The sequence below is a fragment of the Anolis carolinensis genome, chromosome 2 (assembly GCF_035594765.1).
Source record: "Anolis carolinensis isolate JA03-04 chromosome 2, rAnoCar3.1.pri, whole genome shotgun sequence".
Lineage (NCBI taxonomy): Eukaryota > Metazoa > Chordata > Lepidosauria > Squamata > Dactyloidae > Anolis > Anolis carolinensis.
In genome coordinates, this window is record NC_085842.1 from 220,626,186 (window position 1) to 220,645,449 (window position 19,264).

Below are 19,264 nucleotides of genomic sequence, written 5' to 3' on the forward strand. Positions count from 1 at the left end.
GTAAGCAGGAGAGAAGGGAAATACCATCCCACTTTAATACTAGCACAGAATTGAAATGGACTGATTGCACAAAGTAGGAGATAACAATTTTGCAGAATGGACAGATATTGATAGTTTTTGCCTGTTGATTGGTTAGTCACGGGAGGGAGTTGGATTGACAGCAGGATGTGCACTGCATCATGTGATAGGGACTGCTTCAGTGCTGGTAACTCCTGGTATGAATCTCTGTAGAACTTATCTCTCTCTCTCCCTCCCCCCTCCCCAATCTCCAGTGACCATTTCTGGAATTTGTGGCAGCTGAGATGGCAGAAGAGTCTTGTTGCTTGTTGCTATTTGTGTCACAAACAATATTCAATGTGCGGAAGATGATACATTCCACACCTCTCCCAGAGTTGTAATAGACATGCAGGCAGGTGGGAACAAATACAGTAAGTTGAGAAAACAGGTCTCTCGGCAGCAGAGGTTCAAGCTGAAGGAAAGCAACTGTATACTTTGGAGCAGATGGATGTCAACTGTGTTGTTGGCAAGCAGAGCCTACTTATGTGGTAATATTTCTGGTCCTGGAGATGACCTATTGCTTTTACGTGCTACATTCCGGATTCTAGTGGATTTGATAAGGAATAACCATTAATATACAATTGGATTTGTATCTGGAAACTGCACTCCAACATTCTCTTAGTGCAGTGGTTCTCAACCTTCCTAATGCCACGATCCCGTAATAGTGTAGTGACCCCAACAATAAAATTATTTTTGTTGCTACTTCATAACTGTAATGTTGCTACTGTTATGAATCATAATGTAAATATCTGATATGCAGGATGTATTTTCATTGATTGGACCAAATTTGGCACAAATATCCAAACATCCAAATTTGAATACTGGTGGGTTTGGGGGGGTGGTGATTTTGTCATTTGAGAGTTGTAGTTGCTGGGATTTATAGTTAACCTACAATCAAATAGGGGCCCCTGGTGGCACAGTGTATTAAAGTGCTGAGCAGTTGAACTTGCGAACCAAAAGGTCCCAGGTTCAAATCCCGGGAGCAGAATGTTAGCCCCAGCTCCTGCCAACCTAGTAGTTCGAAAACATGCAAATGTGAGTAGATCAATAGGTACCGCTCCGGCGAGTGGGTAACAGCGCTCCATGCAGTCATGCCGGCCACATGACCTGGAGATGTCTATGGACAATGCCGGCTCTTCAGCTTAGGAATGGAGATGAGCACCAACCCCGAGTCGGTCATGACTGGACGTAACGTCAGGGGAAACCTTTACCTTTTAACAATCAAATAACTTTCTGAACAAAGAACCCACATGACCAACAGAAAATACTGGAGGGATTTGGGAGGAATTGACAGTGATTTAGGGGAGATGTAGTTCACCTACTTCCAGAGAGCATTGTGAACCTAAACAACTATGACTCTGGACCAAACAAATATGTGTTTTCTGATGGTCTTTGGTGACCCCTCTAACACTCCCCTTGCAACCCCCGAAGGGGTCTCGATCTCCAGGTTGAGAAACGCTGTCTTAGTGTAGGGTAAAAATATGCATGTGGAGATATGCTAGGCAAATACTAGGTAAGTCCCACACAAAACAATAGTACTTGGGAATGCCTAGAAGGGCATCGACACTGTAGAATGCAGTTTGGCCTCACTTTAACTGCTATGGCTCAGTCCTATAGAATCATGGCAATTTTAGGTTTACAAGGTCTCTGCCAAAGACTGCTGATGCCTCCCCAAACTATAACTCCCATGCTTCAATGGCACTGAGCCACGGCAGTTATAGTGGTGTCAAAGTGCTTTAACTCTACAATGTCAAACCAACCTTGGTTCCATTATCCAACACACAATACACATCTGCAATACAAAGTACAGGATGCACAACCACAAAGCAAAATAGAAAATGTAAAACCACAAGACAAGGTATAGGATGCAAACCCACAATGTGCAAGCACATTGCAAAGTATAGCATGCTCAGCTGCTATGTATAATATAGGATGCATTACTATAATGCATAACTGCAACACACAATGCACAATGTGTAATTTACAAAGATAACACACAAATGAACATGCTTTCAGTGTAATTCCACTTCCAATACTTCAGCAGACTATTTTGTAACACAACTGTGGTTTTTGGAGGGACACCACATGCATGGTGTTGACATTATTGAACAAGTCAACTTTGACTTACGGTGAGTCTATGAATGAAAGATCCTCCAAGTCCCTGTCTTTAGCAAACCTGCTGAGGTCTTGCAAATTCAGTGCTATGGTTTCCCTGGTTGAGTCTATCCAGGGAAACCTTATTTCCTACTGCCTTCAACCATCCCAAACAAGATGGTATTTTGTAGTGATTCATGGTCTGTCCCTAACAGAATGCCAAACTATGAATTGCTTCATATCAATTTATATATCTATACACATAATAAAAGTGAAAATCTATGTATGTATGTGGCAGACATGTCCATTTACACACAGTCAACCTCCTGGCTCCACAAACTGCTTGCTTTAACTCATAGTGATTTTGGGGATTATTGACCTTGGCATCAGAGAGTTATAGTTCACCCTTCTCTAGAGAGTACTGAACCCAGCCAATGTCAGATCTGGACCACACTTGGCATACAGATCCCAACATGGCCAACTGTGCATACAGACGGTGTTTGGGGGTGATTGTCCTTGGATCTGGGAGTTGTAGTTCACCCGTATCCAAAGAGCACTGAACCCAGCTAACGTCAGTTCTGCACCAAACTTGGCACACAGACCCAACCTGACCAGCTGTACATACAGGCGGATTTGGAGGTGATTGCCCTGAGAATCTGGGATTTGTAGTTCACCTGCATCCAGACCGAACTGAACCCAGCTGACGACGGATTTGTACCAAACTTGGCACACAGACCTAACATTGCCAGCTGTACATACAGGCCTGGTTTTTTTTTTGGGGGGGGGGGATTGACCCATGATTCTTGGAATTTGGCTTCACCCACATCGTTAGATATTTTCTAATGGGATCATTCATTAAAAAAAAAAAACAGAAAACAAAGACTGGCTTTTTCTAATAAACAGTGTTACTAATTAACTAAACGATATTTCCTAACCCCCTAAATCAAACAATGTTTTTTTCAAATAACCCGGGCACTTCCGGATACCCAAGATAGTATATATTAAAATACTTAGCCATATTGACACATCCTCTTGTATTTGAATGATGCAGCTATTCCTACAGCAGAACAAAAGAAAATTATCCCACTCACTATTGTTTTTATATTTGAAGTCATTTTCTGAACACTACACAGTGGTATAAGAAAAACCCATTAATGCTTGTCAATATTTTATGCAGAAATAGAAATTACGTACAGTGTTGATATTTGGGGAAATTAAATCAACCATCTTACCCCAGGCTGCCACATAACACATACCATAAAAAAGAGAAAAGAATTGGTTTTATATTTAAAGCAGTTTTTGTCACCATAAAGAGTATAATAAGAATAATAAGAGGATTAACTGGGAATCTCCTTGCCAAAGTGGGCCAGTTGGAAGAATGAAGTGCTAGTATGGCCCTGCACCATAAGAAAATGTATTTCAGAAAACATGTTTTCTATCTGCATGATGTGTTGCATGGTGATGGGATATGGAGCAGGGTGGTATTTGGAATTGATATTGTGTGTCATAATTTCAACTTAGAATAGTGAAATTATGGAATGAAGCATTCCTTTCACCACTTCTGCATTCTGCAGCCTAATTCCCCATCTTAATCTAGCGCATGGATAATTTTGTTGCATTGGTGACATTCTTTAGAAGCGCAGAATTAGTGAAGATGGAGGCCCACAGTCATAGAGCTCAATTTTTGTAACCAAGGATTCATTATAGCAGTGGATCTCAACCTGTGGTTTCCCTGATGTTTTGTAATTCAACTTCCAGAAATCCTAACAGCTGGTAAACTGGCTGGGATTTCTGGGAGTTGTTGGCCAAAACACCTGGGGACCCATGGGTTGAGAACTACTGCATTATAGTGAAGACAACAACATGTCTCAGTTAATATGTAGATAATCAGGCTGATGTCCACTGTGCTTATAAAGGTGATCGGATTTTTATATGACTGTCCATTGTTTATTTCCAGATCACAGAGATTTAAAGCTGGATTGTTCCTATAAGAGCTTGTGATATCAGGCAAAATAAAATATCTGGCAGTGGCATTAGAACAGCAGTAGCTTATTCACACATGCGAGTCTTCAGGTGGTGACCGTCTTATGGTCACCTGGCGTGAATCAGCCCAACAGAAGAAAACTTAATTTCAAATGCAATGCGATTAGTTCAACCTGTGTTATTCGACTTTCATTTTTGAATTGCCTTTGAAACGGTTGACTTGTGCATATTTTCTCCTGTGTATTCACTTACAAACAAGTTTCTAATGGTTATTATTTCGGCTTTGAAGGGCCTAGTTAAATTCATCCAATTATACTACAATTGTCAAGGTCACCTGTGGGACTTCTGAATTTCTAAAAGTGTGAAATCTCAAGATTATCCATGTAGGGGGGCAATCATTCTGTGTGGTAGAGGTCCCCTTTCTTGTAGAAAAAGAAATATCCCTTACAATGCTATTCCCATTGATCTCCCTTGGGCTCGAAGGTTGCCAGTTTGGAATTGTCTCAAGCCCTGAGGTCCCCCAAACCAATATCTGAGACATAGGTTCAGTGCCATGTTATGCACTGACCACAGATGTTCACAGTTTGTCATTCAAATACACACAGAGAGAGACAAATTAAGACAAATGTTAGCTAAATGAAGGTGTCCCCGGATTCATGTGAATTGCAAGTATTTTACTCTTTCTCACCTATTTAGGGAGATGGGATAAGAAAGATTTGTCAAAGGATTCCCCTAGGCAGGAAGCAGCCAGGCTTTGAAACTGCAAAGTTATTCAATTATAATCAAGATGGCCAACTAGAATATAATAATAATAATAACTACTTTATTCTTATATCCCGCCCCATCTCCCCAAAGGGACTCAGAACGGATCACATGGGGACTTAAGCCCAGCAGTACTCAATAAAATACAATCACATAAATACATTTAAAACATATAAACATAAAATCATAAAACATATAATACAGTAGAGTCTCACTTATCCAAGCCTCGATTATCCAAGTTTCTGGATTATCCAAGCCATTTTTGTAGTCAATGTTTTCAATATATCATGATATTTTGGTGCTAAATTCGTAAATACAGTAATTACAACATAACATTCCTGTGTATTGAACTACTTTTTCTGTCAAAAACATCATGTATAACATCATGTTTTGGTGCTTAATTTGTAAAATCATAACCTAATTTGATGTTTAATAGGCTTTTCCTTAATCCCTTCTTATTATTCAAGATATTCGCCTATCCAAGCTATTGCCGGCCCGTTTAGCTTGGATAAGTGAGACTCTACTGTACATTAAAACATACTCAAGCAATAGCTAATAGTCAGGCGCAAAGAACATATTCCACTGGGGGCAAAGCAAATGTTGTCTATGAGAAATATCTTATAAACCTCTACTGATGTCGAACATGCAAGCCCCTGCACTCACATTGCTCTGACATACAGCTGATTTCTGCCAGGAGTTCCACAGGCTCGCGGGAACCCTGGCTTTCCCTCCCAGAAGAACCTCAGTCACATAGAATACATTGTTTCCTCTCTACCACAGCAGAAAACCTCAGGCACTCTCTTTCCCACATTGAAGTTCCATTGACTCCTGTTACATATTAACCCAGAGCAATAAAATTGTATCAAGCTTGCTTTCACTTCCCAGCCTGCAAAAGCAACTCTTTGCAGGCAGCTTTCCCTAACCAAAATACCTTACCTAAACTTAGCTGCCATCTCGTTTTTGCCGCAGTGGCTGATTCGCCTCCAGACACACTAATTGGTTGTTTTATGAATGAGTTTTGCCTTTTTATGAATAAGCACAGGCAATGCGATCTGAAATGTCTTTAAATGAATTCCTAGGTATCAGGGACCCTTCTCCCCCTTCCTTGCATGCACCCCATTTATTCCTCGTGCCATCTCCTAGTCTCAGGGTGACCCTCAACTAGCCCCCTTGCCTGCCGGTGCTAATGGGGAAATTTTGGGATTCCTACGTACTTCCTTATGGAAATGCGAAGGGGAGTTGAAGCCCCTTCAAACGGCCATAAGATTAAATGCGTTCGTTTCCCCAACCCAAAAGGGATGCTGGATCCTGTGATTCTCCCCAAAAATGGGTCCCTCATGTGTCCACTATCATTTTATTATTATTTTTTTTGTTATTATTTGTCTTTATTATGATATCTTACCCCTTATGAACAAGGCAATTGTGACCCTGACATGAAATCTACCCAGCACATCACCTCAGCTGGGCAACACCAGGATGCCTAAGGTATGTATTTCAAATGTGGGTTATCAGAAATCATCCTCTACAGGAAAGGCAATGGACTTCATGTTGTCGAAGGCTTTCATGGCCGGGATCACAGGGTTGTTGTATGTCTTTCGGGCTGTGTGGCCATGTTCCAGAAGTATTCTCTCCTGACGTTTCGCCCACATCTATGGCAGGCATCCTCAGAGATTGTGAGTCCTTGCTTAGTTTTTTCATACCTCACAACCTCTGAGGATGCCTGCCATAGATGTGGGCGAAACGTCAAGAGAGAATACTTCTGGAACATGGCCACACAGCCCGAAAGACATACAACAACCCACCACAATGGACTTCCTTCCCGGATCATGGAGGACACAGATTTCAGGCCATCTAGGGAGGAAGGAACCCTTGGACATTCAAATCACTCATCATAAAAGACTCATTCTCCTGCCAGGGAGACTAGGAGTCATCCATGATCAGACAAAAGCCACCTTCCTTCCTTGGACTATGAATCATACATAATCCTATCAAGTTCCCACCAGGACGGCTTCTTTCACAATGAAGCTGGCCTCGTGTGTCAGACTCTCATTCATGAAACTTATTAAAAACCATCAATGAATCCATAACTCAGTCCGGTTTGAAGGCCCGAAGGCTATCACCAGATCACTGGACAAAGACTCGCCACAGAGCCACACATAATCCTGTCATTAACATATGTTTGCCCTTTGTGTTTCCCGTTGCCTCACCTCCCCCTCCCCCATTGGCTGTCAAGGGAGTGACGTCACAGGCAAGGCTCGCGCTCCCATTGGATGAGACGTGCGGGCCTCCCAGACAGCCCCTCCTGTCTTCTGACATTAGGGGCTCCCCTGACCAATCAGCAAGGAGCCAGCTGGGTGGGCGGGAGCAGGAAATTCAAAAAAAGCAAAGGTATAAAATGTGTGTTTTTCTATGTAATAGCATGCCGGTTCTTTTTGCAACTTATTGCTGCCATCATCCTGCTCCATCTGGACTAGAATAAACTCGGTGACCTCTTCTTCTAAACTTGGTGAGACTATCTTTATTAGAAACTAGCTTGGAGGCCCGGCGTTGCCCGGGTCATTTGAGAAAGGCATTGTTTGCCTGTGTTCCAAGTGTAGCCTATATCCAATGTCAGGTGGGTTCAGTGGGTGCGGGTGAGCTCCAACTCCCATATGGAAGTCCCATCGTCCAGTGTCCATCCCTGTCCAAACACAGCCAGTATGTAGAGTAGGTCATGGGGGCTGCATGTACCATGTTTGGTCTTGATCAGTCATTTGTGTGGGTCGCGGTGCTGTCAGGAAGTGAGTGAAGGTATTGGAAGTCCCATCGTCCATGGTCCATCGTCCTCCAAACTGCACCTGGGTGTAGAGTGAGTCATGGGTGTTGTCTGTGTGAAGTTTGGTCTTGATGAGACATTGATGGGGGTGACAGTGGTCTCGGGAAGTGATTGAACATACTGCAAGTCCCATCATCCAAGGTCCAAGCTCTTTCAAACCTCACCAAGATGTAGAGTGGGCCATGGTGGCTCTATGTGCCAAGTTTGGTCTTGATCAGTCATTGGTGGGGGTCACAGTAGTCCCAGGAAGTGAGTGAACATGCTGCAAGTCCCATCATCCAAGGTCCAAGCTCTTTCAAATCTCACCAAGATGTAGAGTGGGCCATGGTGGCTCTATGTGCCAAGTTTGGTCTTGATCAGTCATTGGTGGGGGTCACAGTAGTCCCAGGAAGTGACTGAAGATATTGTAAGTCCCCTCATCCACGGTCCCTCTTCCCCCAAACTGCACCAGGATGTAAAGTGGGCTACCCTGCACCTGCGTGTCAAGTTTGATACAGTTTTGTCATTCATGGGCATCACAGTGGTTTGTGGGAGGTGAATTGGATGAATGTACTGCAAATCCCATAATCCTTGGTCCACCCTCCGTCAAACTGCTGCAGCATGTGAAGTGTGTCATTTGGGATATGTGTGCCTGGTTTGGTTCAGTTGTGTGATTTGTGGCAGTTGCTGTGGTCTCAAGAAGTGAGGGAAGGTACTGCAAATTCCATCATCCTTGGTCCATCCTGCCCCAATATACATCAGGACGTAAAGGAGTCGACAGGAGTTCTGTGTGCCAAGTTTGGTCCATTTCTATCATTGGTGGGCATTGCAGTAGTCTGTGGGAGTTAAAGTGTTTGAAAGTACTGCAAATCCCATCATCTGTGGTCCATCCTCCCCCAAATGGCAGCAGGTCATAAAGTGCATCGTGGGGATGAAGTGTGCCAAGTTTGGTGCAGATCCGTCATTCCTGTTGGTCTCAGTGGGCTGGGATAGTGGCGGCCAATCAAAACGCGAGCACATATTCCGCCAGGCCAATCAAAACGCTGATACATACTCCGATTTCACTTTTATTATATATATAGATAGGGAAAATTTCATTTTGTTTCTCGTAAGCTCGCCAGGTGCCGCGGAACCCTCTTTTTGGGTCTGGCACGGGTCTCCTCTCCCAGGGAGACTCCCAAATCTTTGATCTCCACTTCACTATTGAATGGACCGGAAGGAGAGCAGTAACTGGGTCTAGGTGTAGGTAAGGGGCAGATGTCAATTTATGCCAATTTAATCAAACACACATTTAAATAGCCAGGTTTTCTGCCTCCAACAGACAAGAGTTCTTTCTCCCACCCTGAACTTGCCCACCCACTTGCCTAGTTTCCAACAGACCTCACAACTCCTGAGGATCCCTGCTACAGATGTGGGTGAAACGTCAGGAGAGAATGCTTCTGGAACAGGGCCATATAGCTCGGAAAACTGACAGCAACCCAAGGAAGATTTAATCTAGCCCTATTTGATTCTGGCCAGAAAGTGCAGAGGATGAGACATGGCACCACAAGGAAAGGAAGGGAGGCCAAATTAGTAAATACAGGGACTCTGAGAATCGTAAGATGCAGCAGCAAAGCTTGTGAACTGTAGGAAGCTGCTGCTCTGAGCTGGATCCCTTTTTTCTTGCCCATCAAAACTGGAGAATTATGTACCTTCATCTGGAGATGACCCACAAAATCAAAAACAAGCCCTGGCCTACTGTGCACAATTCTATCAGTGATGAAAAGTTGTTACGCCGACATATGATTGTGAGTTCCCTATACATAGTCTTAAATAGTTCTCTGAGACTCTTTGCTCATCTGTGCAAAAGCCAAGCCAAAAAGCAAAAAACTGAATTTTGTGTAGCATTCAGCTTGGATTGACTATAACCTTCTTTTCCCTAGCTACATTCCTATACAATAGCAAAGGTATAACCTTAAGCAAAAGAGGGCAGAACTGTAGGGAACAAGAAGTGGAAAACTTTGACTCTTTTTGGTACTTTTGACAACTTGGAAAGGCTTTCATACAGAACGAGAGTATAGTTATGCAGAAGAACAAAAAGTTAAGGTTGATAACTCTTGCTAAACCCAATAGGACTTTTCAGTGGAATAGCAGCATTACTGAAGCTGTGTCATAGGTTAAGATGGTAGTAGATTATCTAGTTTCTCTTTGCTACATGCTCTTGGCAGAAGGTAAATCTCATTTATGAATTTCATATATTGTTGAACATGCGAAATTGCCTTACAAAGAGCTACATCTATATTGCAGTTTTTTTGTGTCAGGAGTGACTTGAGAAACTGCCAGTCACTTCTGGTGTGAGATAATTGGCCGTCTGCAATGACGTTGCCCAGGGGATGCCCGGATGTTTGATGTTTTACCATCCTTGTGGGAGGCTTCTCTCATGACCCCACATGGAGAGCTGGAGCTGACAGATGGAGTTCACCTACTCTCCCTGGGTTTGAACCGCTGACCTGTAGGTCAGCAGTCCTGCCAGCAGAAGAGTTTGACCTATTACACCACCAGGGGCTGTAGAACTGATAAAGGTTGATACCACTTTAACTGCCATGGCTCAATGTTATGGAATCCTGGGATTTGTAATTTGGTAAGGCACCAGCCTATCAAAGAGAAGGCTAAAATCTTTGTAAAACTACAATGCCCATGGTACTGATAGCGAGCAACGAGGCCATTGCTTTTAGATTAATTTGACAAACAGCTGACTGCAGCAGGGAGTTAGAATCATAGAGTTGGAAGAGACCTCATGGGCCATCTAGTCCAACCCCCTACCAAGAAGCAGGAAATCGCTTTCAAAGCACCCCCGAGAGATGGCCATCCAGCCTCTGCTTAAAAGCCTCCAAAGAAGGAGCCTCCACCACAGTCTAGGGGAGAGAGTTCCACTGCTGAACAGCTCTCGCAGTGAGGAAGTTCTTCCTGATGTTCAGGTGGAATCTCCTTTCCTCTTCCTGTTCCACTGATCCAAGGATTCACCACTGCCTGAGATGGGTTTGCAGATCCAGCAAAAGCAATTCTACTAGCTGCAGCTCCAACAGAAGCTCCTTTCTTCTCTCCTGCCTCCCTTGGCCACTTTATAACCAAGCCACTAATAAAATGTATCCCTTTTCCTCTAATTTTCAGCTCTCTGGTTGATACATTGTGTCCTTTTCTGACTCCAAACTATGAATTAACCCTTTTCCAAGCCGTGGAACCTCGCAGACTTGACACGGATGCTATAGCGAGTGAGGAAACATGGTCCTTGAAACTGTGGATACGAAATCTCCATTTTGGACCCCGTATCCACGGATTCACCAATCTTCACTGAAACAACACGGTCAGTGATTTAATGGGCTCTGGTATTTTTGTTTTTCCTACTCCCTCACCTGGAAATGGGAAACAGAAAATGCAATAGGACTAGCCCTGAGTCAACAACACACCACAAGGCTTCTAAACAACTGAAAATTGATGAACTCTTCGGGGAAGGAACTGTGAGTATATTTCACTTAAACACCCTGTTTGAAACTACAACTGACAACAATGCTACTCCCTTAATTCTTCATGATAAAGCTAACGAGCCTCTATCAGTAGCCTTTGACAACAACTTGGCTGCATATCATGAAGGTTTATCCTTGGAGTCAATTGAAACAGATGCAGTAGAAGAGAACCCCCTCATTACCGAGATAAGACAACATACAGGGCAAACAATTACCACAGACTTTGTGATGAACCAATGTCTTCTTACCGCCCACACTGTTGTTTCTATCTTTGAAAGGCTAGAAAAAATAGTAGGACAGTTGGAGCTTCTCAAAATTGCTGTTGACCGCTTCACTCAGAAAAGTATACCTTTAAAAGAAAGTTCAGCTAAGGATAACAGCACGTGGGCCAGAGAGGAGGATAATATAGTGCACCAAAACACCTCTGAATTACCTACTAAGGAGCTACAAATGTAGTGGACCAACACCATTTTCTTCCTTGTCTAATTCTAACTGCCACCTCACTTTTTGCTGAACAGATCCCTAACGCCTCCAAATTTTAACTTTTTGTCCTATCCAAAGACCCCTGTGGATATCTATGAGCCTTCCATGGATTCGTGGTTCCACTAAACTTCTATGTGTTTTCCTTTGTCTCTGGGTGCATCGCCTCAAAATGGTGCCTGGATAGTGCCTGCTGATCCCAGGTCTTGTGTCTTCTCTGAACCCCCGGTTCTCATCAATGACTTGGCTACTTTTATGAATGAAACTGGGTTTTTTTTATGAATGAACTTTGACTTTTATTAATGGACTTTGGCTAAATCGGTGCCTCATTGAACCTTGTATGACTCCTTATGAATTCTCAGGTGACAGGGACCCCTTTTTCCCCATCCTGCAAGTTCCTCATGTATCCTCGTGCTGTCCTCTTAGTCTTAGAGATCCCCACAAGTTCCTTGCCTTCCCAGGAACTGACAGGGACACCTGAAGAACCCTTTTCCCCTCAAAGGCAACCTAACTTCCACCTGGTACGGGTCCTCAGGTTGCTCCTTGATCCCCATTCTGTATGTTCCCCAAAACTCCATATTGGGAGGCCTCTGCTCCTATGGGTACCCCTACCCTCTATGGACTCCTTATGTGTGCACATTATCTATTATTTCTTTCTATGATTGTATGTATTAATGTATACATATGAAGCAGGGTGACCCCGTTGTGAACTCTTGACCAGTAATTCTAAGATCTGAGTGCCCTAGGTTGCCTCAGATAATCATCTTTGTCAAAGGGACTTCAATGCATCCAACACAGTAGACAATAGACTGTTAGCTCTCCTCCCCAAGCCTCAGAGGGTCAAAGACCAGGCCACTTGGGAAGTTGAAAGCTCTTGGACATGTTAATCATTTTTCAGAAAGGACATTTCCTCTCTGTAGGGAGCAGGGAATGTTACAGTCTTCCCCACAATGACATTTCCCCTTCCCAGGAACTAAGATCATCTGATCCCACCAAGATATTTGGATTGCTGCTATTTGGACAATGGAACTAACACTGGCATGTCAGACCCACTCAAGGGAAAATGTTATTTCAAATCTTCATGTAAATAGACAGATTGGGCTGGATGGCTTCCAGCTATTGCCTGACCACTTTGACAAAAGGGCCCAGCAAGGGCTAACCACAACCCTATCATTATGTCAACATTCCTCTTTGTTTTACTGTTGCCACACCTCCACTATCACCATTGGCCAGCAGGGAGGCAGTGTCACAAATAAGGTTCATGCTCTCATTGGATGAGGCACATGAGCCCCCTAGCCGCTCCTCCTAGGGTGCTGATGTAAGAAGCGCCTTGACCAATCAGTGCCAAACTGGCTCAGGGGGCGGGAGCAGGACTTTCAAACTGGAAAACTGTATAAAAAGTGTATTTCTCTGTATTTTGGTGTGCCGGCTTATTCAGCAGATTACTGCGGTCATCCTTTCCAGCTGGAACAGAAGTAAACTTTGGTGGCTTTGCTTCATCCTGGTGAGACTTTTATCGGCTTAAGCCTTGTGACTTGAAGGTTGGGTTGCTGACCTGAAAGCTGCCAGGTTCGAATCCCACCCGAGGAGAGTGTGGATGAGCTCCCTCTATCAGCTCCAGCTCCATGCGGGGACATGAGAGAAGCCTCCCACAAGGATGATAAAACATCAAAAAACATCCGGGCGTCCCCTAGGCAACGTCCTCGCAGACGGCCAATTCTCTCACTCTAGAAGCAACTCAAGTTGCTCCTGACACGAAAAAAAAAATTGTCTTAAGAGGAAAAACTTTTATTGGCTTCTCTAGCTCGCCAGGCTTGGTGGACCCTCATTTCTCGGTCCTGCTGGTCCCTGCTTAGTGCAGGATCCCTAAATTTTTGCTCAGCTTCATCACAATGGAATTGAGTCATGGTATAAAACTGAACTCATTCTGCAATGTAGATGCATCCAATGAGTGAGTCCACTGGTCTATTTAGATCATATTGTCTACTCTGTCAGTTCTCCAAAGATTCAGCCAGGAGTTCTTTCCATTGTTATTATATAGAGGTGCAAAGAAGTAGCCATAGGATTTTCTCCATATGAAAAACTTCACTACCAAGCTACAGGTCTCCAGCATTCACATATAAGTATATGCTTTGAATATACACCATGACTTTCTCCATTCTTCTTCTGCTTAGCATATGGACTAGGGATGTTATTCCATGCAGCCCCACTCCCCCAATTTCTATACACTTGTAAAACATTAAGGAAATGAAGTACAATGGAGCCTACCACACAACGCAAGGAGACTTTCCCCTGTTGTCTGATGCTCCGTTAGCAAACAGTTTTGAAAGTGTGAAGAAACCAGGGGGAGGGGGGAAGAGAAGATGGGGAGAAATCATCTTCTGAGCTCAGGAATTGCTCTGAAACAGAAAAGCAGTGATGCCCTGGTAATCTCCCAAAATCCAACTGCTTGATCTTTGCAGTGCTATTTTAAATCACTACTTTGTTTGTGCTTGATTCTGACTTTTTGAAATTGTGCATTTCCTTCCCTGTTCCTTCCTTTTTTAAAAACTAGAGTTAGGTAAAGGTAGAGGTTTCCCCTGACATTAAGTCTAGTTGTGTCTGACTCTGAGGGGTGGTGCTCATCTCCATTTCTAACTCAAAGAGCCGGTGTTGTCCATAGACACCTCCAAGGTCATGTGGCCAGCAGGACTTCATGGTTCACTGATGTCTTCCCACCAGAGCAGTACCTACTGATCTACTCACATTTGCATGTTTTCAAACTGCTAGGTTGGCATAAGCTGGGGCTAATAGCAGGAGCTCACCCTGCTCTCCGGATTCAAACTGCCAACCTTATGGACAGCAAGTTCAATAGCTTAGCTAAGTTAACCCGCTATGCCACCAGGAGGCCCTAAAAACTAGTTAATAAAGGTAAAGGTTTTCCCCTGACATTAAGTCCAGTCATGTCTGACTCTGGGGGTTGGTGCTCATCTCCATTTCTAAGCCGAAGAGCCGGCGTTGTCCATAGACACCTCCAAGGTCATGTGGCCGGCATGACTGCATGGAGCGCCGTTACCTTCCCGCCGGAGTGGTACCTATTGATCTACTCACATTGGCATGTTTTTGAACTGCTAGGTTGGCAGAAGCTGGAGCAACAGCGGGCGCTCACTCTGCTCCCGGGGTTTGAACCTGGGACCTTTCGGTCCGCAAGTTCAGCAGTTTAGTGCTTTAACACACTTTGCCACCGGGGTTCCTTAAAACTAGTTAGCGATCCATAAAAAAACCCATTGAGAGCAGAAGGGGATAAAATGAGGTCTGCCTTAACTGCACTCACTCATGTAATAAATCTGAAAATGGATAATTTCAGGAGAAAAGGCAAGAAACAACACAGTGTGTTGGGTACTGATAAATGATACAATTTGCTTTTTAAGACTAAACATCACTGTATTCCTTGCCTAAGAAAACCATTTCAAATTCATTTGGTCACTATAACCAAACAGGCCACTTAAAACCACATCCTTTTTAAATACACACAAAAAATGCTTTTCTGAAGCATTGGGAATTATCAACACCTGATACTGAACCATAAAAAAGCTTCATGCCCTCTCTCCCTTATCCCCCCTTACTTGTATAGATGTTTCCTGACCTTCCCTTAATAGGCCATTTAATTGCTAATAGTCCAGGATGACTTGTGGTTGCTTTCTCAATGGAGCTAATGAGGAGAGATAATCTTCAGATAAGAATATGAGAAAACAGCTCAATATAGCTTGGAAAATAAAACACCCTTGAGAAAATGTAGGGGTAACAGGGAGGGGCTAAATGCTCCAAAGCTACCAGATTTAGCATTGGTAAGTAACTTGGATGGGAGACCACCAACAAATGAAAAACAGATTCTATGGACCAGTGGTTCTCAACCTGTAGGTCCCCAGATGTTTTGGCCTTCAACTCCCAGAAATCCTAACAGCTGGTAAACTGGATGGGATTTCTGGGAGTTGTAGGCCAAAACAACTGGGGACCCACAAGTTGAGAACCACTGCTAAAGACTATATTTCAGAGGAAATAACTGAAAAAGCCACCCCAAAGTATTCCTTGCTCCATTCTCACCAAGAAAAAAGTGTGGAGGAGCCATAAATTGACAGGAAAATCCACACACACACACACACATTTTGCAAGGTACAGTCTTAAAGAGCGGTCTTTTGCTTTGAGGAGTAGGGGAATGAAAGAAGGATTGAAATTCATTCCACTTCTGGATTTGCACCATTTAAACACAAATTAAAGAAGTTGATATTATAAAACCCCAAAATCACTGGTGATTAACTACTGATGAAAATACATCATTACTCTAAGGACTTCTGGTTTTGAATGTAAAGATTCACTTTAAAACACATGTTTAATATAATGTTTAATTCTCAAGGTGTGCATTGTGGAGCTGATGACCTTTTTGAACGTTACGGAAACCAGAGTTTTCCTGGACAAGGTATTTCTGTTTGACAGCATGTATTTTATCTTGCCACTAGAGGTCTGTTTAACATTGCATATGTTAGTATTGTACAGATTGAGCATCCCTTATACAGAATTCCCAAATTCAGCATACTCCAAAATTGCCCATATTGGTATCAAAAATTAGACCCTGAAATAATGAATTGTGAGACATGGCTCCACTGGGATACCCACATGGTCATTTCTGATTGCTCTGCACTAACCTTTCTATGAAATTCTGTGGAAATTCCAGAATGGTACCTCACCATGCCCTCATCTGGAGGAAATTATCATAATTAACTGGGAAGAATAGGAGGGGAACACACAATGAATTTGTGTGAGGGCCTTTAGGTCCCCTTTGTCTGTTTTCCCTGATATGATCTGGACTAGCCTAGGAATGCTCCCTTTCCCAGGTCTCTGTATCGGACTCCTATGGAAAAACTCACTGACTTGGTAAACACCTTGAAGCACTCTATTGTTCATCATGCCTAAGACCGGAGCTGAAGACATGCAGACCCATCCTAATCCATTATCACAAGACACACCACATTCCTTCTTGATTATGCTCCTCTCCTGGGTAGATCAATAAACTGACAGACACTTCAAAATAATCCAATCACAGTTTATTACATTTCCCACCACCGTAAATAGCCAATCAGCGGTGATGTCAGATGGAGTCCTTAGCCATTCAGGATGTGGATCCTAGCTTGACAGTTTCTAAGCCACTGGTTCGCAACTTGTGGGTCCCCAGATGTTTTGGCCTTCAACTCCCAGAAATCCTAATAGCTGGTAGACTGGCTGGGATTTCTGAGAGTTGCAGACCAAAACACTTGGGGACCCACAGGTTGAGAACCACTGTTCCAAGCCAATTTGAAACTGGCATGGGTTTCTTAAACAGTTGCCAAATGAAATAAAAGTGCCCTGCATTTGCAACTGCAGAATGCCAGTTCTTTGGAGTGCTTTCTCCGCTGATATCCTCTAACTATTGAAAATAAATCTCTGATTTTTCCCTCAACTTCTCTGTGTCTCATTCAACAGTTTGAAAAGCTAGACATGTCAGGCCTCCGAACCCGTGGCTCTTGTGGATGCTGAAATCACATAATCAATTGAATGGCAGAGAGTGACAACTTTGCTTCCTGGTGGAATAAAATTATCATCGGGTCACATGCATAAGGTGTATATGAAATATCAGTGAAAGTTGTATTTAGACTTGAATACCATTTCCAAGTTATACATTTATTTATTTATTTATTTCCAAAATTTATATCCCGCCCTTCTCACCCGAAGGGACTCAGGGCGGCGTATACATGAGTATATATGGGTAACCATCAATCCTAGCTAGTTGCTTTAGATAGAAATAACAATAGGTCAGTCACTAAACTCTATTCCACATAACTGTATGGTTATCTCAAACAGTGCCATACACCGTGTACCTTTTCTAGGACATCCTTGCTTAAGTGCATAACCATCCATTTCCTAAAAATGCCTGGATCTTTCCCCTGTGTTTGTAGTGAAGTTCCCATCACATTTGGCTCCTGGCCTTCACATGGATTCTAATCATGTGAGCTCGTGCCTGGAATCTGTTTTGGCTCTTTCTGTTCTTTTCCTTTTGAACTTTGCTCTTGACATTTGGCATGTGCTTGAGGATACGTCTGATCCTGCCTCTGCATATGTCTGATTTTGATCTTGTAATGGCTGCTTGCAGCTTGACAGCCCATGATAGGCACATCCCGGCAAGAAGAAGATCCAAATAATTATGTTGGAGAGTGCTGCCAAGTGGAACGACACACAACAGTTTTCAGGAGGTGCCAATGTGGTGCTTTGCTTTCGGGGCATGTATAGTTTGGCCCTTGCCCCTTTATTGATGCTAATATAATTCTCTGGATTTAGTTGCTAACACGTTCTTTTCCACTTGGCAGGGAGCACTCATTTTGCTGAACCCAAACTGAGCATGAATTCCAATCTAGCTAATCCCGCTGCTCAATTTGGATGTGTTCCGAAAACAACACACTTCGCAGCTAATGTTTCCAGCCAAACGAGAACTTGCCTTCCAATGGATTTACCAATTCTCAGCCCTCTTCTCTTATAATGGAAGGACTTAGCTGCAGCCTTTGAAATACAAAAGTTATGCATTTCCAGTACAGTGATAGACAAAATGTATTAGGTCAGAAAATCTGAGCACTTTCCTAGGCCATCCCTCCCAGCACCACTTTCCAATCTATCCTGGGAAAAGGTAATAACTAAAGATGCTGGTGAAATTTGCCATAGAATAGGCTAGTACTGCAATTTTTCTGTGAGTAAGTGTGGTGTAGTGTCCTGAGCTTTGGACTATGACTTACCAGGATTTGAATCCTGACTCAGCCATAAACCCTTCTGTGTGATCCTGGGCAAGTCACACTCTCTCAACCTCAGAAGAAGACAAAGGCAAACACCTTCTGAACAAATTTTTACAAAAATTATCCATGATACCCCCTAAGGTCACCATATGTTGGAAATTACTTAAAAGCACACGGCAATGAAAGATGTGCCTTCTAGGGCTGTGCGATCAATGAAAAAAATGTTTCAATAATCATTATGAAATTGGGGAGGGGGTGAATTGTTTTTGAAGGTGTTTCCGAAATTATGGACCTAACAAAGTAACCAAATTTTCGTTCCTTTTTTTGTTACATAATTGAACAAGTGGGGAAACTTCAGGGGCTCATTTCTCCCTCATTTGTAGAGCTATTGTGATGAAACTTGCTATAATTATACCACATATTTTCCACTGTTAGATCACCAAACTTCAGAACGTTACATTCATCCACTATTTTTTGGGGAAATTTTGATTTTTTTTTTACAAACAATATATATATTTTAAAGACCTAATAGAGATATCTACTTGAATTTTCTATACAACGCCCAAGATAACGAGGACATCAATCCCTTGGAAGTTTCAGAAAGATTCACGCACCTACTGATTTTTGGGGATTTTTAAAAGTTTAGACAAAAACAACTTATCCCCCAAAAAGCATCAACAGCAATCCCCTTGAATGGCTGTCTGTCTTTATGACACACAACTACGTAACTTCAACTTAGCATAGATTTATACTATTACTTACTTACTTTAGTCCTCTACAGATTCAATAATTTTATT

The 19,264-nt window shown here is 42.9% G+C and overlaps 1 long non-coding RNA gene across 1 annotated transcript; it reads left to right on the forward strand.

Annotated features, from left to right (window-relative positions):
* Window positions 1-10,845: 10,845 nt before the first annotated feature.
* LOC134296551 (uncharacterized) lies at window positions 10,846-17,317 on the forward strand. The gene is made up of 3 exons (XR_010003347.1): window positions 10,846-13,177; window positions 16,067-16,129; window positions 17,170-17,317. It is a non-coding gene; the product is annotated as an uncharacterized LOC134296551 (long non-coding RNA).
* Window positions 17,318-19,264: the final 1,947 nt, after the last annotated feature.